This window comes from Schistocerca americana, chromosome 5, assembly GCF_021461395.2.
Source record: "Schistocerca americana isolate TAMUIC-IGC-003095 chromosome 5, iqSchAmer2.1, whole genome shotgun sequence".
Taxonomy (NCBI): Eukaryota; Metazoa; Arthropoda; class Insecta; order Orthoptera; family Acrididae; genus Schistocerca; species Schistocerca americana.
In genome coordinates this window covers 649,142,679-649,165,681 of record NC_060123.1, presented here as the reverse complement: position 1 = coordinate 649,165,681, position 23,003 = coordinate 649,142,679, and positions in this window count along the sequence as shown.

The window sequence follows — 23,003 nt, the reverse complement described above, 5'->3', positions numbered from 1 at the left end:
TGCAGTGGAACACATTTTTAGTTCATTGAATGGCTAATTTCAGTACAAAACAGAGTGCACAGAACTTGTATAAGTTGAAACCTTTAACTCACATACATTTTGGAACAATTTAAAATCGCTGAAAAATAAGTCTCTTTACTCATCTTTCAAAACTAAAATTATGTAAATAAGGCTAGGTTTTGATTTTTATGTGCCTGTTATGTGATAATGTGATAATAAAACACGATTTATGTATGGCAAAAGTTCAGTTGTTTAAAAAACCTGTTCAACCTACAAGTTGAAGCTCTCATTTTCAGGGAATGTAGAACTATACGGTACTAATCAACAGAAAAAAATCGAAATTTTATGGACTGGCATTTTTGAAAAATAAATTTCCTTAAATTATAAAAAAGTTCAGAACACAATAGTAAAAGAACTTTGACAGATAAGTCCAGATGGAGGATTTCTTTGTAATCATAAAGCAATTATCTTTTAGATAAAAAACAGGAGCAAAGTAACTAGAACTGTTCCAAATACACAGCATTTTAAAATTTTTTCAAAAATTTGCAAATTCAGAATGGTAAGCACAGTGTCATCTTTGGAGGACTGTATCTCAGAGCAGAATCTTTTTGGTGAAAATGAAAAAATACATGTTCCTTCATTTTAATGTATGCTAAATTAATAACATCCGAGACTATGAAGGTACTGTTTTTCCTAGCCTGCCTGAATTGATATGGACTATGCCGACATCTATATCCCTAGATGGAGCATTTGGCAATACTAGACAAACACATTTGAAATTCTGAAGATAGCAGGGATGAAATACAGGGAGTAAAAGATTACTCACAACCTGAACACAAACCTGACAGCAGTTATGAGTTGAGGGGCAGTAGCATAAAAGGATGTAAGACAGGGTTGTACATTGAGCAAGCCATGAAGGAAACCAAGGAGAAATTTGGAAAGGTAATTTATGTTCAGGGAGAAGAAATTAAAAACCTTAAGGTTGCCTTTGACACTGTAATTCTTTTAGAGACAGTAAAGGAATAGTAGGATAAGTTGAATGGAATGGGTAGAGTCTCAAAATTAGGTTAAAAGAACAACACCAAAAAAATATAGCAATGGTAATGGGATGCAGTCAGATTAAATCAGGTGTTGCTGAGGGGGATTAGATTAGGAAATAAGACACTAAAACTAGTAGGTGAGTTTTGCTATTTGGCCAGGAAAATAACTGATGATTGCTGAAGTAGAGAGAATAAAAAATGCAGACTGGTCATAGTAAGAAGAGCATCTCCAAAAAAGAGAAATTTGTTAGTATCAAATATAAAATTAAATCCAGAATGAGATTTTCACTCTACAGTGGAGTGTGTGCTAATATGAAACTTCCTGGCAGATTAAAACTGTGTGTCGGACCGAGACTCGAACTCGGGACCTTGGGCTTTCGCGGGCAAGTGCTCTACCACTGCACTACCCAAGCACGACTCACGCCCCGTGCTCTCAGCTTTACTTCTGCCAGTACCTCGTCTCCTACCTTCCAACCTTAACAGAAGCTCTCCTGCGAACCTTGCAGAACTAGCACTCCTGAAAGGAAGGATATTGTGGAGACTTGGCTTAGCCACAGCCTGGGGGATGTTTCCAGAATGAGATTTTCACTCTGCTGCAGAGTGTGTGCTGATATGAAACTTCATGGCAGATTAAAACTGTGTGCCGGACCGAGACTCGAACTCGGGACCTTTGTCTTTCGCGGGCAAGTGCTCTACCAGCACTTCTGTTACGTTTGGAAGGTAGGAGACGAGGTACTGGCAGAAGTAAAGCTGTGAGGGCGGGGCATGAGTCGTGCTTGGGTAGTTCAGTGGTAGAGCACTTGCCCGTGAAAGGCAAAGGTCCCGAGTTCGAGTCTCGGTCCGGCACACAGTTTTAATCTGCCAGGAAGTTTCATAAAATTAAATGTTTGGAACTCTTTTCTGAAGTATTTGTGTATAATCTAGCCTTGTTAACAAGTAAAATGAAGACAATATACTGTTCAGAGAAAGAGAAACTAGAACCTTTTGAAATACAGTTCTACAGCAGAAAAAAAAGTGTGACATTACATGGCTAAAGGAAGGGACTGTTTAATAGGACACACCGTAAGGCATCAAAGAATCATCAGTTTGGTAATAGATGGAAGCATTGGGAGTAAACACTGTAGAGAGAAACCAATGCATAGCTACAGTCATTGGGTTTAGACAGATTTGGGCTGCAGTAATTATGAAGAGATGAAGAGACTTCCACAGAATAAACTAGTATGGCGAGTTCGGTCAAACCTGTCTTCTGACTGAAGATCAAAACAACACCAATGAATTGTCTGTTACTGAGCTAGAGTTGTGCAAACTGAATACCTGTAAAATACAAATTGTATATCTGTTATGGGCTATTCATTTATTTCCCAAGCATTGGAAAAAAGTGCAAGTGTCTCCTGTATATAACAAGGGTAAAAGAAGTGAAATGATGGAGGGGGCGGGGGGGGGGGGGGGGGGGGGGATGACCTTCAACACACACCAAGCACCAGTTGCCTGCGAGCGTCCATTCAAGCAAGACTTTGTTTTTAGGGGAGCCCTATCGAATGACTTCGTGGAAATGCAAAATGCAGCAAATAATTGAACAGCAGTACACCATCAAATTTTGTGTCAAGTGACGGAAATCGGTTATGGAGGTGCTCCATCATTTCATCCAAAAAAGCATGGAATGAGCAAAGCCAGAGTGAAAGCAATGCTCACTGTTTTCTTCAACTTCAAGTGTGTGGTCCACTAGGAATTTGTAACAGAGGCCAGACAGTGAATGGTGCTTTTTACCTAGAACTGGAAGAATGAAGAGAAGGGTCAACTGGGTTAAGCCAGCTATTGTTAGAAATTGAAAATTGCATCTCGACAATGCACCCAGCCACACCGACTACCTGACAATAAACAGCAGCACCAGAAAACTATTTTCTGTTCCCTAAAGTGAAATCCTCCCTCAAAGAACACCACCATGGGGTCCTAAGTGCCATCAAAAGAGCTTGCATGCATACCCTTAAGGACCTTCTGGAATCTGCCTATCATGGGGCATTTGAGTCATGGAAAAGCTACCAGCAAAATGTATTGATGCTCAAGGGCTGCACTTCCAAGAATTTTGAGGCAATATCTCAAATAAATCTATTTTTCTGAAACTTTTCCCAATACTGTTAATACAAACCCTATATGTTGTCTGACTGATCTCAGAAAGTACTTCCTTGAAATTTCAGTAGTAAACCTGTCTGTGATGCACAACACCTCTCTTGCAGCATCTGCCACTGGTGTTTATTGAGCATCTTTGTAATGCTCTCACGCCAACTAAATGATCCCTTGATGAAAAGCGCCTTACTTAATTGTATCTTCTCCATCCTTTCTATCAGTCCTACCTTGTAAGGGTCACAGATTGATGAACAATACTCAAAATTGATTGAACAAGCGCCTTGTAAGCCACTTCTTTCATGGATGGGTTACATTTCCTTGAGATTCTTCATATGAGTCTGTCTGGTGTCTGATTTTCCTACTGTCTGCTTTATGTGTTCATTCCACTAAAGGTTGTACTGGATATTTTACTGTATGTATTGTTTCCAGCAGTTTACCATCAGTAGTGTAGTTTTACAGTAGTGGGTTTCTGTTTTTATGTATTTGTAATATGTTACATTTGTTTACATTCAGGGTCAACAGCTAGAGACAGCACCATTCATCTGTCTTCCATAGGTTGTTTTAGAAATTGACACTGTATTCTGGCATTGCTGCTTTCTTATAGACAGCCACATCATCAGCATACAGTCTTGAATAGTTTCCATTGCTTTCTACTAGATCATTTATGAACATTGTAAACAGTAATGGTTCCATCACACTTCCTTGGGGTACTCCTTTACATCTGTAGAATTTGTTCCATTAAGAACAACATGTCAAGTTCTATCTGCATGAAAGTCCTGACTCCAGTCATAAATCAGTTCTGACACTCAGTAAGTTCATTTTTTTTTTTTTTTTTACTAAATGGCAGTGTGAGATGGTGCCAGTGCCTTCCTGATGTCAAGGAATGAGACATTAACTTGAATACCATTGTCTATAGCGCTATGAATCTCCTGGAGGAACTGACTTTTGCGGAATCTGTGGTGATTTGTATAGAGGAGATTTTCATTCTCGAAAAAGTCATAATTCTTGAGAATAAAACATGTTCCATAATACTATAACAGATTGATGTCATATTTATAGGCATATAATTATGTGCATCTGTTTTGTTTTTTATTTTACACGTCTATTTCCATTGGACCAAGTTGTGGCAAATCTCCAAGGTCATGGAACATATCAGTACATGAAACTACAACATGAAAGAAACAACAGATAAAATTAAATGGTTATAACCCTAAAAAAGACAATCCACAAGTTTATGTAAATGCAATCAACAATATAACACAGGAATCAGCTTAATTTTTCAAGGAACTCCTTGTCAGAATAGAAGGAGTGACCCATGAGGAAACTCTTCAGTTTTGATTTGGAAGCTCATGGATTTCTGCTAAGATTTTTGAATTCTTGTGGTAACTTAGTGAAAATGGATGCAGCAGTGTACTGCACAGCTTTCTGTGCAAGAGTCAAGGAAGTGGGATCCAAACGCAGATTGGATTTTTGTCTAGTATTAACTGAGTGGAAGCTACTAATTCTTGGGAATAAGCTGATATTGTTAGCAGGAAATGGCAGTAAAGAATATATATATGTTTTGAAAGACCGATGTCAAAATACCCAGACTAATGAACAGGGGTTGACAAGAGGTTCACGAATTTACACCACTTATTGTCCGAACCACCCATTTCTCTGCCAAAAATATCTTTTGAGAATGGGAAGAGCTACCCTGAAAATATAATAACATATGCCATAAGTAAACAAAAATAAGCAAAGTAGTCTACTTTGCGTGTGCAACTATCACTGACTTCAGATACCGTTCAAATAGTAAAAATGGCAGCATTAAGTGTTTGAACAAGATCCTGATTGAGCTTTCCGAGACGGTTTACTATCTATCTGAACACCTAGAAATTTGAACAGTTCAGTTTCACTAATCATATGCCCAATGTGTGAAATTAAAACGTCAGATTTCTTTGAATTGTGTGCTAGAAACTGTAAAAACTGAATCTTACTCCGATTTATCATTAGTTTATTTTCTACAAGCCATGAACTTATGTTATGAACTACACTATTTTAAACAGAGCCAATGTTGCACACAACACCCTTTTCTACCAAGCTAGTGTCATCAGTAAACAGAAATATTTTAGAATTACCTGTAATACTAGAGGGCATATCATTTATATAAATAAGGAATAGCCCTAGTGCTGATCTCTGGAGCAACCCCCCCCCCCCCCCTCCCCACCCCGCCATTTGACCGTGCCCTGCTCAGACCCCACATCGTAGCCATTTACAACTCTGTGAATAATGATCTTTTGTTCTCTGTTGTTAAAGTAAGAGGTGAACCAGCTCTGAGCCCATTTTCCATAATGGTCGAACTTCTGGAGCAATATTTTGTGATCAACACAATCAAATGCCTTAGTTAAATCAAAAAAGATGCCTAACACTCAAAACCTTTTCTTTAATCCAGAGAAAAGAGGATATAGCATTTTCAGTTGTTAAACCACTTCTAAAACCAAACAGTACATTTTATAGCAAATTATGTGAAATAAAGTGATCAATCATCCTTAAACACACAGCCTTTTCAATAACTTTATCAAATACTGATGGCATAGAACTAGGTCTAACATTGTCTACATTATCCCTTTCTCCATTTTTATAAAGCGGCTTTACCACTGCGTGCTTTAATTGTTCATGAAACTGACCATTCTTAAAGGAAAAATTACAAATATGGCTAAGTACAGGGCTAACATGTGCAGCACTGTACTTTAATATTCTGCTAGGCAGTCCACCATATCCAGGAGAGCCCTTAGTCTTCAGTGATTTAATTATTGACTCAATCTCCCCCTTATCAGTATAACAGAAGAATGTTTCAGACATCAATCTCGGAAAGGCATTTTCCCAAGAGAGTTATATGATTCCCTGTAGAAACTAAGTTCTTATTTAATTCACCAGCAATGCTAAGAAAATTATGGTGAAATATTGTACATATATCTGACTTATCAGTAACAGAAATATTTTTACTGTGAGCTGACTTTATATCGTCAACCTTGTGGTGCTAACCAGACACTTCCTTCACAACTGACCATGTGGTTTTAATTTTATCCTGTGAATTAGCTATTCTGTTTGCATGCCATATTCTTTTTGCCTTCCTGACAACATTTTTAAACACCTTACAATACTGCTTGTAATGGGCTACTGTAGTTTCATTGTTACTAGTTCTAACATTTTGGTAGAATTCCCAGTTTGTTCTACATGATATCCTTATCCCACTAATCAGCCACCCAGACTGCCTTTTACTGCTAGTACCTTGTTTAGAATGTTCTAATGGAAAGAAGATTTCAAATAACATGAGAAATATGTTAAGGAAAGCATGATATTTGTTATCTATGTTATGGGCACTATAAACACCCTGCCTCTCGTGCTCCTTAATGATGTGTAAAAAACTCTCTTTTGCTGTTGGATTAGCTTTTCTATATAGTTTGTAATTATATATAACATTTGTTTGAGTACAATAACCTTTTAGTGTTAAAATTTGTGCATCATGGTCTGAAAGGCCATTCACCCATTTACTAACGGAATGCCCATCTAGTAATGAAGAATGAAAAAAATATTTGTCTATGGCTGTGCTATTGCTCCCCTGCACCCTGATTGGATAAAACACAGTCTACATCAGATCATATGATCTTGCAACATCCTTTTTCTTGCACAATCACATACAAAATTAATATTTAAATCACCATATATTACTAATTTTTGGTACTTCCTATAAAGTGAACCAAGAACCCTCTCTAGCTTCAGCAGAAATGCTCTGAAGCCAGAGTTAGGGGACCTATAAACAACAAGTTTAGTTTCACTAAATTGAACTGCCCCTGCACAACAATCAAATACCTGTTCAGAGCAGTGCCATGATACATCTAAGGACTCAAATGGAATACTGTTTTTTTTTTTTTTTTAAAAAAAAACCATACGTAGCCAGTCCCCCACTCCACAAAGAACTCCTTGAAAAACAGCCAGCTAATCTGTTCCTGAGAAAGGAAAACTGAATTGTCAAATTATTTAAGTGGTGCTCACCACTAATAATGTCAGAGTCAACGTCCGTAAGCAGTTCACTAATTTTATCTCTAATGCTTCTTATATTTTGATGAAATATACTAATTACTTCTCTACTTGGATACCTGTCCTCCTCTGGAGGTGATTCCTTTGTTAGAGGAACTTCCTTTAAGCATGGATACCTATCAGCTGACTTCAATATAAAAAAGGTCCAGCTCTAACACCAACTACTACAGGGATTTTTCCATGAATGATCCCACCACCACCCACTACACTGTCACCTATAAGCTTTGCCAGCCTCTCCTTCCCATACCTATTGAGATGCAGGCTATGTCTAATGAAATCTGATCTATTGATGGAGTCGACTGACACCACTGCAATGTGAGCCATGTCATCTACCATCAGTGCCTTCTCCAGCCCCATGTTAATGTGCCTAACAGCAGCATTAAGATGATGATGCTGAAACAGTTGCGCAATGTGCACATTAATGCCACTAGTTTGAGTAGCTACCTTTACCAGGTCAACACCTACACCATATTCACCATCCCCATCAAAACTATTTCCTGCTCCACGCACAATCACTACCTGATCCTCTTTCGTAAAATTCCTACATAACAGTTAACAGTCACCTGAGCCAACCCTGCCCTAGGCTTCACAATGCTGGTGACCTGATACTCACTCCCCAAAACCTCCTGCAACTGCTGGCCCACACCTCTGCCATGCGAACTGCTTAGTAGCAGAACCTTATTCTTTCTGTTGCAGTTTTCAACTGACTTAGGCTTCTTAGCTGCTGAGGACTGCTGCATGCTTCCTACACCTATAGCTGTCCTATGACCCTTCTTGAAAACTGGATTGGGAATGACCTGTTCTCTTTTCCAGTTGCTGGGTACCCTTAATTGCCCCAGCGAACTCTGATAAACTTCTGCTAGAAGGGGATCAATCTTATGTGACTCTCATGTGGTCCTGATACCTTTCTACTGCTAAGTGATTGTAGCTGCTTTTTGATTTTGCAATTGGTTATCTCAGTATCTGCCATTTTGACATTCATACACTGAGAGAAAGAAGGAACGATATTATGATTTTACGTGGTGAAACAGTTTCAGAGGTCCAAATGCAGTATTTTGGCCTTCTCTGTGTTATCTTCTGTTTTTATGTATGTGTGGTCGCTGAATAATTGAAAAGACAATTTCGATCCACTTACTGATTTTATGTAAGATCAAAACATCTTATGGTTTTCAGTAAGATCAGTTGACAAAATTTATTTTCAAAGCCAGTGAACACTTCTTTCATCGGTCTTCTTATTCTCATTTTTGGTTTATTCGCATTTTGTCTGATAGGTTTTGACCTTTATTGAATCTGTGATGATGCCCTCTCTATTTACATAGCAGTTTTCTAATTTGTCTATTAAACCCCATTGGGTCTTTCCCATCACTTAAACCTTGCTCAGAACATACTTGTGTAAGACAGAGTGAATGATTCTTATGAATTTCTTCCATTTATGTTCCACATCTTCGTCCTCAGCACTGCATATTCACTGTTGACTACTCAGATATATTGCTATTTCTATGTTGTTACCCTTGCCAAGCAAATAAATTTTCCTACCTTTCGTAACATTTCTTGCAATACCCATAGCCGTAGTTGCTATCACTGCATTATTATCACTGCTACCTTCCCCTACATTAACCCCTTTGATAAATTCAGATCTGTTTGTATTCAGAATAATGTCACATGAATCCGTGACTCTTGGCACCAGTTTTGACAGCGTGACTCTCCCAATATATACCTGGCAAGTTGAAGTCATTCGCTATACAACAGTATGATGAGGAAAGTTATTAACAATATTCTGCAAGTTTTCTCTGAAGCACTCTACTACAACAGTTCCTGCCCAGGCAGTCTATAAAAGCATCTGATTACCATTTTGACCACCCTTTGATGCTTAACTTCACTAAGATTAATTCACATTCGGAACACATGATAGCCTCACTATATATTATCATATTCTTTACTGCAACAAACATGCAGCCACCATTGGTGACTAACATATCTTGCAATAAGTATTATAATCTGAACTTAGGATTTTGTTGCTATTCGCTTCCAGTTTAAACCAACTTTCTGTTCCTAACACTACCTGTGTAGAGGGTACCCTCCATCACACACCATACAATGCCTATGTATGCAGAAGAAGGTTATAACTTTCAGTAATCAATACTAATTCTGGAATCTTTCCTTCAATGCTCCTGCTGTTTACTAATACCATATTAATATTCTCTGTCTGATCTGTGAGGATGAGCATTTTTGAGAACATTTTGGCTGATTTATCTTTAATTTTGGCTGGCAGTTCATCTCTGATCTCAATCGTATGATCCTCTAACAAAAAAAGAATGCATTTGCACACCACATGTACTCCACTGCCCTAGTAGTTGCTTCCAGTGTGCAGTGCACACCTGACCTATTAAGTGGAGCCCTACAATTCCCCACCTGGTAGCGAAGGTAAAGAAATTTGCATCCTATACCATTGCAGAATCATCTGAGCCTCTTCTTTAGACCTTACACTCTGCTCTGAACCAGAGAACCCTGACTATGACACTACAGATAGTCAAATTACCCTGCACTTCACATGATATGCTAATTGCCTTCACCAAATCAGCCATCCACTGCAAGGAACTGAGGATGGCCTTAGACCCCAAGTGGCAGGCGTCATCCCTGCTGACATGTGCCACTATTTGCAGCTGCCTGCACCCAGTACACTCAATAGCTGTCAGCAGGGCCTCCTCTACGTCTTGGACAAGCAAATATACCAAGTGCACAGTGGCATTCCTTCCCACCCTGCTTTCCATTTCCCTGAAGGGCTCTGTTACCCACCTAACATTGGGACTACCAAATACTAGCATACCCACCCTCAACACTTGTCAGGATTGGGTAGGAAAATCAGCCATTGACCCAACCGGAAAGGCAGTTGCTGAGAAGTACTATCAACACTGGCTAGTACTTTGTACCTGTTGCTCAGGCATAAGGAGCCAGCTGTGGTGCAGCCCATTCCCTCTTTTGCCCTCCTCCAAGTGACGCGAAAACCCTCCACTGTATGCTATTCACTAACAAACGAAGATGGATCATTCAGATGCTGTGTATTTGAAGACACAGTGACAACCAAGTCACCAGGTAATTCCAATGGCACTGGAGGTGTTGCACATCTCATCATTGGTGCCGCAATGTCGCTGCAGCTTTGAGCAGTAGCCAAAAGCCTGTTGCCTGTGGTGGATGCAGCTTCCAACCATTTACAGACAGCAGCTGGTTCTCCTTGTGTCTGTTCACAACAACCACAGTCTGTCTCCATATCGTACTGTATATGAAAACTGAATAAGATATCAAACAAAGCAAACAATGGATAAAAACTGTGTACTACTCTACAAAGTAAATTCACTCAACGCAAACAATATGCTAATTCTTAGAACAAAAGTAGATAGCATTACTAGAAACACCCAAATAACCAGCTAGTGTTCACTTCTGTTCAGAAGTAAGTTTAAGTAAAACTAAACTAAATGATGTGTACACACTGTGTACTACATTACAAAGTAAACTCACTCTGCTCAAACAGTCAAAAACTATGCTAACTCTTACACCAAAAACAAAAAAAAAGCACTACTAGAAATAGGTAAATAATCAGCTAATGTTCACTTCTACTCAGAAGTGAGTTAGAATAACGCTAAATTAAACGATGTACATAGACTGCTTCTCCTCCTGCTGCTGCTGCTGCTGTTCTCTGCTCTGCTAGGAGGCTGGAGCTCTACTTGAACATGTTCTTCTGTCAACAATCAGCAGTGGTTGAGAAAGCATCAATTGGGTGAAACTCAGCTTGTCCTTTTCTCAAAAGATATCCTGCAAACCCATGGATGAAGGGCAAGAGGCAGATTCCATATTCCTATATTTCCATGAAACATTTGACACAATGCCACACTGCTGACTGTTAACAAAGCATACAAAAAAGGTTCCCATGTATGTGAGTGGGTCAAAGACTTCTTAAGTAATAGAACCTAGTACATTATGAATTAATTCCAAAAAGCTGCTTCTTTTTTTGAGATGTTTATTTAATCAGGACAGGCCTGTTTCAGCACTATTGCCATCATCAGGCGATCTTAAAGTAATGGTTTTATGCTATACTATTTTCTAGGGCAGACAGTAGCTTACCTCTCATATATGAGATTGACAACCATTCATTTATGGAATTCTTAACTTACCTATAACATTGCTGGTTAGTCGCTTAATCATTTTTCTTACATCTTTTCTTTCATAGGCTATATTTGTTGGAAGTTATAGCCTGAATTTTATTTGTTGTGTGTGGCAATTTTTTGTTTGACTTTTAACCAACAATGTTATAAGTTTACATCAGAGCAGTTACTTATCGACTTCCCTTGGTTACCGTGTTGTTTATTTTTATCTGTGAATGTTGCTCGTTGAGTATTTGTTGTCAATATTTGTGTGCATGTGTGTAGATTTTGACCTCTTCCAGAATATTGAGTAAGCAACCTGTAGGTGTTATATGCAAAATTTGGATTGCTTTTTCTACATTGTCTGTGGTATGTTGTTCTATTTGTAGGTGTTGAAAGAAGGTTTATGGGTGGCATTCTGTGTTTCTAGTGTGTTCACTGTATCTGCATCTCAAAAAAAGAAGCAGCTTTTTGGAATTAATTCATAATGTTTTTACACAACTTATATCGAGCTGCGGGCCCGTTGGAGAAAAACAAAAAAAAATTGTTGTCCTTCATGGTGAGCGTTCATCAGAGTCTAGGGTAGCATCAGGAGTAGCCTAGGGAAGTGTGATAGGACCACTTTTACTCTCTGCATACATAAGTAATCTGAAGGACAAGGTGAGCAGCAGTCTACAGCTGTTTGCTGATAATGCTGTGGCGCACAGGAAGGTATCATTGTTGAGTGACTGTGGGAGGATACAGTTTGACTCAGAAAAAATTTGTGGTTGGTGTGATGAATGGGGGCTTGCTCTAAATGAAGGAAAAGACAAGGTAATGCAATGGGTGGGAAAAACAATCCCATAATCTTCATATACAGCATTATTAGCGACCTTCCACCATGCACTGTATGGTGGCTTGTGAAATACATATTTATATATGTAAGTAAAATATTTAGTAGTTTTGTAGAATATTTTCTTTTGTGATTAATAATGACTCATTTTAAAATACTCATATACTGTCGTCAAACAGTGGAAACACCAGAATGGGATGTTGACAATATAAGATAAAGATAGATCACTGCTTATCCTAAAGATGACATTCTCAGACTATTGTCCAGATTAATTATTTTCTCTAATCCAAACCTCTACAGTGACAGTTTTCTGCTCTGTTACTTCTGGCCCCCTGTCTTTGTATGTTGATACCCACTGGTGAGTACAACTCCTTATATGCATGATATCAGGCACAATAGACAGATACATCATAAATATGGAATCCAACACATGTAAAGTACAAAGTTTTTGCAAAGAAGAATGAAGTTCAGCTGCTGTTGTTAAATGTCTGGTAGTGCCTGTGAAAAGTACTGGTAGAAAGAGTGCTGCAGACCGATACCACACATCAGTGGATTTGGCAGAAGATTTATATCAAGACTACAAATTCATTACAGTAGGAATTCTCCAGTCAACTAGAATGCATGTTCCAGAAATAATGAAGAAAACATCAAATCAAGAGCTATATTCTTCAATATTCTTGTTCACAGACCCAACAACAGATAGGCCACCAGTTACTTTGATATCCTGCATAGTGAAAACCAAGAAGAAACTTAGTGATGTTATCATCTATGCACCAAGATGAAGGTGTTGAAGGAGGAGATAAGAATTAAATCAACATAAATACATGTTATAATTCCACTAAATGTGGAATTGATAACATTGATCAAATGATTCATAGGTACACTTACAAGAGGGAAACAAAAAGATGGCTTCAATCAAGATTTTACTTTCTCATTTATATCTGTGCCATCGGTTCAACCACCATATTCATCTAGCAACATCCAAGATGAAATTAGAAGAAACACAACAAACAGAAACTTTTTCTTCTCCAGGCTGGGCTGGAACTAGTGAAACTGCAGGTAGCAGGAAGAAGTGTTAGTGTGAGAAGGTTATCTAACCTGACTGTTCAGTCAATGGAAAGTATTGCACAAAAGAAAATGAAAAGTACTGCAACGCATGCAGGTCAGCCTCCTGCAGGAAAGTTCAGTGTCATGTTTGTGTAAAACAAACTAAATAAAGAAGCAGAAGTATTACTATCTATGTAAACCAAAACAGTATTGTGAACAGTGACATAATCAGGTTTGTAATACACATTCAGAATGAATTGTGAAGTGTATCTCCTCCCCTGAAACTGAGGACTCAGAGTAGTTTGCATAATATATCAACATATTTTATTTTGTATTATAATATGCCAATTTTATATTGGCTCCACTTAATGTTTATAACTATTAACAAGATTTATAAGTTACTCTGTTAGTTAAAATACACAAATCTTTCTGAAAGTCATAATTTCTTATCAGTTTATTATTTTAATATCAGTTGGTCTTGGCATAAATGTTACAAAAAAAAGTTAGGTGTCCTAGTGTTAAAGTGGCCTCAGTGAGGTTTTAAGTGATACCAAGTAGATTATAGGATCATGGCATATGGATCAATGGGACATACTTATTTCAAAAGCATCAGCACTATCCCCCGTGAGAGCTTTAGGTTAGTCACAGGTGAAACAACTGGCAGGACTGAAAGCAAATAAGTCATCAGGTCTTCATGGAATCCTAGTTCGGTTGTACAAAGTGTACTCTACAGCATTGAACCCTTACTTAGCTTGCAATCATCATGAATCTCTCACCTTGCGCAAAGACACCATCAACTGGAAAAATGCTCAGGTGACTCCTGTATTTAAGAATGGTAACAGTAAGGATTCACAAAATTACAGACCAATATCTTTATCATTGATTTGCTGCAGAATTCTTTAACATATTCTTAGTTCGAATATAATAAATTTCCTTCAGACAGAAAAACTTCTGTCCACAAATCAGCACAGTTTTAGAAAGCATTTCTCATGCCAAACTTAGCTTGGCCTTTCTCAAATGAGATCCTGCGAACCATGGATGAAGGGCAACAGGCAGATTCCATATTCCTAGGTATTTGTGAAGCATTTGACACACTGCTGACTGTTAACGAAGGTACAAGCTTACGAAATGGGTTCCCATGTATGTGAGTGGCTCAAAGATTTCTTAACTATAGAAACCAGTATGTTGTCCTCGGCAGTGAGTGTTCATGTGTGACAAGGGTATCATCAAGAATGTCCCAGGGAAGTGTGATAGGACCGTTGTTATTTTTTTGTGTACACAAATGATCTGGTGGACAGGGTAAGTAGCAGTCTGCAGCTGTTTGCTGATGATGCTGTGATGTATGAAAAGGTGTCATTGTTGAGTGACTGTAGCAGGATACAAGATGACTTAGATAAAATTTCTTGTTGAAGTGAAGAATGGCATCTATCTCTAAATGTAGAAAAGTTAATGCAGGTGAGTAGGAAAACAAACTCTTAATGTTTGAGTAAGCATTAAGAGCGTGCTGCTTGACACAGTCACATCAATTAAATATTGTCACATAGAAAAAGGCGTAATTAGATGAATGATGAACACTAACTTCACTTAACGAAAGTTTATTCAGCACTTGCACATACAAGAGCGTGGAGTGAACTGCCTCCGGCCAGAACACGTACAGTATATATATACAGTTACAGAACATTCCAGTACAGTGATTCTTGACATTTGTGGATACTTCTAGAATGTACTCGAACTGAATATAGAAATTAAAATTTTACAGTTCAGGTAAGTTTTGAACTTTTTTTTTTTTTTTTTTTAGCTATATTTCCGCAACGGCCTTCTTTTTTTATTTATTTTATTTTATTACTTTTTTATTGTTAACATAAATGAGTATAGAGTCTCACCATCAGCAGCAACCCAAATTTTTTTATGTTTTTTTGGGGGGAAGGGGGAGGGGGCAGGGAGAACAGGATAAAGAAAACAAATAGGCTGCAGATAGAGAGCTATGCGTGAAAAGCATAAACATGTGTAAGGAAAAAAAAAACTTAAAAGAGGAGGAGAAAAGAGAAGTGAAATAAAATAGGAATACTTTCCGCACCATGCTCCACTTTGGTGCGCCATCAGATCAAAATGCATTCTGTCATTATCATTGACCATTACAGGGGAATGTGGGATCGTCCAGTCTTGGCTGGCACGGTTCGTTGAGATTCCAGCTTTGAGGCGGGTTGGTGAAAATACTGTAAATAGTTCGCAAAAGTGGCCTGATAGTGTCGATGTCAGCGAAGGGTGTGGTGATGCACTTGGAGGCGTGTCCAAAAGTCCACCGGATCAACGATGTCATCCCGGAAGAGGTAGTTGACAGCATGCCACTGATCCAAGTGATGGCGTGCCACTTAGCCGATGGAAAGTAGGTCGTGTCGGGATATATCATCATGGTGGGAGAAACGTGATGTGGTGGTACTCGGAGGTAGAAAGCCACAACCTTCTGTACGAGGGTCCAGGCAGCTGTTGCTGGCGCACACTCAAAACGATGTAAATCTGTATCTTCGACATTGCACTTGAGGCACAGGGGTGAGTCCACCAGTGCGATGCGATCCGGTTTCTGTCTTGTAGTATACTTGCTGTTGACGAAAAGGTACCACATAGAGGTGGTGTCAGTGGTGTGATATGGTTGGTGGATCATTTTCCAAACTGTAGGCTATGAAACCTGGGGGTGACATGTTTTGATGGGGTTGCGGGGTGGAGACTTTCAGAGGAGGCAATAGATGTCGCAGGTGATCGTCTTCCTGGTCCTGGGAAGCTCGGTGCATATGTAGCGGTACTCCAAAAAGAAACGGCTGATATGTGACATCGGAGGTGGGATGTGTGACAGAGATGTCAGTGGGCATCTCGAAACAGGTGCGAGCTCGGTGGTCAACATTCCAGTAAAACTAGCATTTTGGCTTTTCCATAACTGGAGCATAGTACTGGTGTAAAGTGCCATAGTCCTGGCTCCCACATTAACCAGATCGAGGCCACCGTCCCGCTTCGGTAAGGTGAGAGCTTCATACTGGACTTTGAAGATGTGTTCAGAACAAATAAAATAGCCAAAAGCCACCTGTAATCTGGCCGCCATTGTCACAGTGATGGTCATAATCTGCACTATATGGGGTATCTGGACTGCCAGATGGGTATTGACGAAGGTGACTCTCTGGCACATATTCAGCAGGCGTAGTATGTGATTTTGTATGTTGGCCCAGATGCGTTGCAGTAGCGCCCAAAAATTGATCGCCGAGGTGCGGCGAATGTCTCGTGTGTACACTAATCATAGACAACGAAGTGGGTCCACCAGTTGAAATGGGACTACACTGTCTGCGGGAAGACCGTGGCCGATCTTCATGGCACATGATTTTGCCACGTTCATAGTGCTCCCTGCCCCTGCACTCTAGTGGGTAATCCACTGTATCACAGCTTGTACGTCGGCCGCTGAACGTACGACGAGAGCCAAGTCGTCCGTGTAAGCTCGGCAGCAGAAAATATGATCCCGGAGTGGAATACCTGTGAAACGTCGCCGTAATCCACAAATGAGTGGTTCCATCACAATGGCATAAAGCACTGTCGACAAAGGGCAACCCTGCCATACTGAGCGTTCATTCCGTATAGGTTCTTTAAGTCTGCCGTTGACGAGAAGTCTGGACGCTGCTCCACGAAGGAGCCGCATAATCACTTGCGTAAACATTGGGGGAATTGCCATGCGGTCCATCACTGCATTGAGGAATGCATGATTGACGTGGTCAAATGCTTGTCTGAAGTCGATGGAGATTAAAGCGCCTGGCAGTCGCGAGTGTGTTGCCACAGCGATCACATCTCGATATTCACTGAGGGGTGTCTGTATATTACGATCGCCGCCTAAGGATGTTTGTTCGTGGGAAACAATGTCTCGTAAGACATGTTTGAGTCGCACTGCTAGAAGACGTGTGAAAATCTTGAAGTCGGAACTGAGTAACGTGATTGGCCAATAACTGTTGAGTCGTTTTCCTCCTGCAGGTTTCGGGACTGGTACAAGTAAGCCTTCCATGAACATTGGTAGCGGGTTTGCCACGCCGGACAAAAGTTCCCAGTACATGTCCCTCCATCGTGGCAACATCAAATCTTGGAAGGTTCTGTAAAATTCGAGAGGTAAACCATCCGGGCCGGGAGATCGATTCAGAGACGCTTTGGCCACAGTGCCTTGGACGTCATTGGTGGTCACTTCAGAAGTCAGGAGGGTTGCAGCTGCTGCATTTAGAGTACCAAGTGTCTCCTGGGCAACCTCAGCAATGGTCTCTGCACCGGCAGGTACTTCGTGATAGAAAAGTCTATAGTGCGTTGTGAATGCATCCGCAATGGTAGCTTGCGAAGTCAGCCGTCATCCATCAGGTAGGTCTAAAGTTGTCATTAAAGCCTGTCGGCGTCGACGAACATTTTGAACAATATGATGCATAGAAGGTTCTTCACCGTTAATCCTGTCTTGGCTGCGTGCTCGTACAATGGCTCCCTCTAGATGGCATCTGGTCAAGGTTAAAATCTTTGCCTTGATGTGTTGAGCTTTTTGTAGACGATCCGGGGATGGAGGATGATCCATGAGTTCACGTAGAGCACTATAGTAGAAATCAGTTGTGTGGTGATTCCACCTGGCTTTGGCTCTGCCATAGTGTGTCAATGTGCATCGGATGGCCAGTTTGGCACACAGCAACCACCACTGCAGTGTGGTCTCGTAACGCATAATGCGTTGAACACAGGTGTGCCCCCTCCATGAAACAGTCTAGTATTGTAACCACTACACCACAGTGACTGTGCTGCTCAGCTTCTTCTCCGACAATATCTAGATGTAACATTGTAAAGTAATATGAAATGGATTGGGCATGTAAGGCTTGTAGCAGGGAAGGCGAAATGTCGACTTCAGTTCACAAGGAGAATTTTAGGAAAGTGTGATTCATCTGTAGAGGAGACCACACACAGGACACTAATGCAATCCATTGTTGAGTACTGTTCATTTTTTTAAGACCTGCACCAGGTCAAATTACAGGAAGATATCAAAGCACTTCAGGGGCAGGCTGCTAGGTTTGTTACCAGTAGGTTCGAACAATGTGCAAGCATTATGAGATGCTTTGGGAACTCAAATGAGAATCAATAGAGGGATTTCAGACTCACTAAAATACCAGACCAATGCTCATTTTGTTGTGGAATTGTCATAAATTGCCTGCATTTTCGTGTGGGGTCTACAAAACATATTATCTCATAGCATTTGGTCCCCTAACATATCACTGGACCCAACTACCACCCTGAGTACTGAGAAGCCCCAGAATTAATGTCAGTTTACTGATTTATGAGAAAATTGTTTTACTCTACATTTCAAACAACATGCAAGTATTACAAGATGCCTTGGGAACGAAAATGGGAATCCCTAGAGAAGCAGCATTTGAGGCTGATTGCAGAATGATTCTACTGCTGCTAACACACATTTCACGTAAGAACCATGGAGAAAAGATTAGAGATATTAGTTCTTGTACGGAGGCTTGTAGACAATAATTTTTCCCTCACTCTGTTTGTGAGTGGCCATGCATCATCTGGTGACTTGCGAAGTATGTTTGTAAATGTAGATATGGATGGATACTGGAACATTTCATGTCCAGTCCCAGTACGAAGGTTGGGGAACTGCCTCTTATCTTCCAGTGGCAGCTGCTCACGTTATGTCAAGCATTCAGGATCTCTACCATTTCAGACTCACTAGCATACCAAACCAATGCTTGTTCTGTTACAAAATTCTCATAAATTGCCTGCATTTTCATGTGGGATATCACTGGAGCCAACTCCCACCCTCATTACTGAGAAGCCCTAGAACTAATTTCAGTTTACTGATTTATGTGAAAATTGGTACAAGTGCATATGTTTTAGTCTACATTTTATTAAATTTAAATGAATGGCACGAGTTAAAGCAATTTGACTCCTCTGTTGCTTTCTGTCAGGTTATCAACACCATTTACCAAATGAGTTTACTTTGTTTGCTGAAGAGTCATGTAGTCTTAATGACTGTGAAAGAGATGAGCTGCACTTTTGTTTTGAGATGGCACAATTTTCTGGACTATTGGCTTTTTGATAAATTGTCTGTGTGATATCAATGCCAAAAATACATCAAATCCAAAATATCAATATTTTCAGTACATTGAAAAGAATGATTCTTATTTGAAACAAGTTGTAAGGTCTGTTACAAGAAACTATTATTATTTGCATTTGTTCTACAAGTTCTCTTTCACTGTTGATTTAGGCATGTGTTCTGTCAAGAAATTTGTTTAATTTTTATACAAAACATTTGAATATTTTCATTGTTTTTGAATTAAAGCACATTTATAGAGGCAGTTAATAAACACTAATTCCATATTCATACAGATGTCAGAGAGAAAATAGTTCTTTTAAATTGAAAATAATATTTGGGAATCAGCAACAATGAAATATTATATAGTACTGTCAAACATGGTGATTTTGGACGGTTTTGTCATTATTTTGATTGTAGCTTTCATATATACTGTTAGATTAAATTGATTGTTATGGAAGTGGTAGCGTATATGTGTAACAAATAAAATATCCCAGAACCAGAAAGTGTATGTGTAGGTATATTTATCTGAGGCAGTTAAATAAAGTGTCCGAAGTCACCTCATGGATTGGGATGATTTCGGACACATGTGTTTTTTAAATCTCTGTCCAAAGTTACAGTATCTAGAGGGCAAATTCGGACAGCTACTGCCTTTTTTAAAATTCTACATGCTTTTTATTTGGTTTTGGTGACATTTTACACATTTTAAGGCAGCCCTTTGTTATGAATAAGTGATATGGAATGATATAATGAATTTTACATATAACAGATAAGTTTATATTTTGCAAGAATTTAAATAAACAGTCTCTTTGTTCACTTCTGCATGAGCTCATTTAATATTTTCACTTAAGCAAATGGAAAGATCTTCTGACTGTCGTTTAAGGAATAAATGCACCCATTCTTCTCCTGGCAAATTATTATGAAATTTCTTCTGTTTTCAGCTAGATTTATCAAGGTAGCCTTTAACTAAATATCTAATATCCAATTTAGTGAAGGGAAATCCCCAATGTGCAGCCCTCAAGACACCTTGCTTCAACATTTCTTCTTATTCATTATTTAGCACTGGCTGTCCTCCCATTTTTTTCGGATGTGCTTCCTGCAATTTATTTTTTAGGGTTGATTTAGGTATACCATGCAAATCACTTGCTTTTCTTTATGATAATTTACCACTCTGAATATCACAAACAGCTTTATCTAAAATTTCTGGGTCATAATTTCACCATACTGTAGCACCTCTCCTGCTCTTATACGTTCTTGGCATTGTCCAAAATCACCCCACATAGTACATAGTTTTACAAAAACCGGTATTATTTTATAGCCTTGCATGAGAAACTCGACAAACTTGCACAGAAATTGTCCCAATGCTGTTAGCTACTGAGCTCGTCGACAGTTACGGTTACAATAACTTCTCGATCAGCACAACAACAGAAAGTTTCCACTTTACGATAATGCATGGATCTTTAACGCTGAGACTGTTTGTCAGTTATTCACCTAGGTAAACAATTGACGCAAAATAAAAGTTGCGAAAGCGATAAATGCAATCTTGCACTTAAAAAACTGGCGCACGGATGTTAAAATATGTAACTCTTTGTTTCTATGCAGTAACAAAGAGCAAATAAGCCATGCTGTCCAAATTTGCTCTGTTGTCCAAAATCACCCCATTTGATGGTATGTAGAATCTTAACTCATTGTGGCCTCAAATGACTGATCTTCAAAAGTATGGTAACTTTAAACAAAAAAATACAAGACTACATCTACATCTACATTTGTACTCCGCAAGCCACCCAACAGTGTGTGGCGGAGGGCACTTTACGTGCCACTGTTATTGCCTCCCTTTTCTGTACCAGTCGCGTATGGTTCGCGGGAAGAACGACTGTCTGAAAGCCTCCGTGCACGCTCGAATCTCTCTGATTTTACATTCGTGATCTTCTCGGGAGGTATAAGTAGGGGGAAGCAATATGTTCAATACCTCATCCAGAAACGCACCCTCTCAAAACCTGGCGAGAAAGCTACACCGTGATGCAGAGTGCCTCTCTTGCAGAGTCTGCCACTTGAGTTTGCTAAACATCTCCATAACGCTATCACAGTTACCAAATAACCCTGTGATGAAATGCACCGCTCTTCTTTGGATCTTCTCTATCTCCTCCGTCAACATGATCTGGTAAGGATCCCACACTGATGAGCAATACTCAAGTATAGGTCGAACGAGTGTTTTGTAAGCCACCTCCTTTGTTGATGGAATACATTTTCTAAGGACTCTCCCAATGAATCTCAACCTGATACCCACCTTACCAACAATTAATTTTATATGATCATTCCACTTCAAATCGTTCCGCACGCATACTCCCAGATATTTTACAGAAGTAACTGCTACCAGTGTTTGTTCCGCTATCATACAATCGTACAATAAAGGATCCTTCTTTCTATGTATCCGCAATACATTACATTTGTCTATGTTAAGGGTCAGTTGCCACTCTCTGCACCAAGTGCCTATCCGCTGCAGATCTTCCCTGCATTTCGCTACAATTTTCTAATGCTGCAACTTCGCTGTATACTACAGCATCATCCGCGAAAAGCCGCATGGAACTTCCGACAGTATCTACTAGGTCATTTATATATATTGTGAAAAGCAATGGTCCCATAACACTCCCCTGTGGCATGCCAGAGGTTACTTTAACGTCTGTAGATGTCTCTCCATTGATAACAACAGGCTGTGTTCTGTTTGCTAAAAACTCTTCAATCCAGCCACACAGCTGGTCTGATATTCCATAGGCTCTTACTTTGTTTATCAGGCGACAGTGCAGAACTGTATCGAATGCCTTCCGGAAGTCAAGGAAAATAGCATCTACCTGGGAGCCTGTATCTAATATTTTCTGGGTCTCATGAACAAATAAAGCGAGTTGGGTCTCACACGATCACTGTTTCCGGAATCCATGTTGATTCCTACAGAGTAGATTCTGGGTTTCCAAAAACGACATGATACTCGAGCAAAAAACTCTAACTGTTAAAAATTTAAGTATGTGCCGTAAGTTATTTAACACCCACTTTTGAAGCTGAGAAAACTATTTCCCCACATAGAACATCTGAGAACACCTGTTTCGCTCTCTTTTAAGAGCATCCATTTCATGCATCTGTTTTGATTAAATAACACTGACTGCTGAGTTTTGTTTCCTTACAATATTTTTGAGGCAATCCATAAAAAAGCATCTTTGATAAGAGACTGTCATAAAATCTATTTCTTTTTTCAATAATGTCCACCTACATAGCTCAGTGGTCAGCATGTCTGTCCACTATGCGGAGGACCTGGGTTTAATTCCTGGTACTGCCAGTGTGGGAAGAGTAGTCTGGGGTGCACTCAACCTCTTGATGGCAATTAAGGAGCTATCTGAATGAGAAGTAGTGGCTCCAAGGTCAAGAAAGCTGACAATGACCGAGAGAGCAGGTTGCCGACCACATGCCCCTCCAAGTGGCATCCAATGACTCCATTGGAGGATGGTGACATGGTTGTTGGGCAGTCCAGCTCAGCCCATCAGGGCCATAATGTGGAGCCTTGCTTCTTCAAACAGTGGAAAATCCAGGAGGGTATGATGACAGTATTTTATAAACGATAGACTACTACTCTTCATATAGAGGAAATTTGAGTTGCAAAC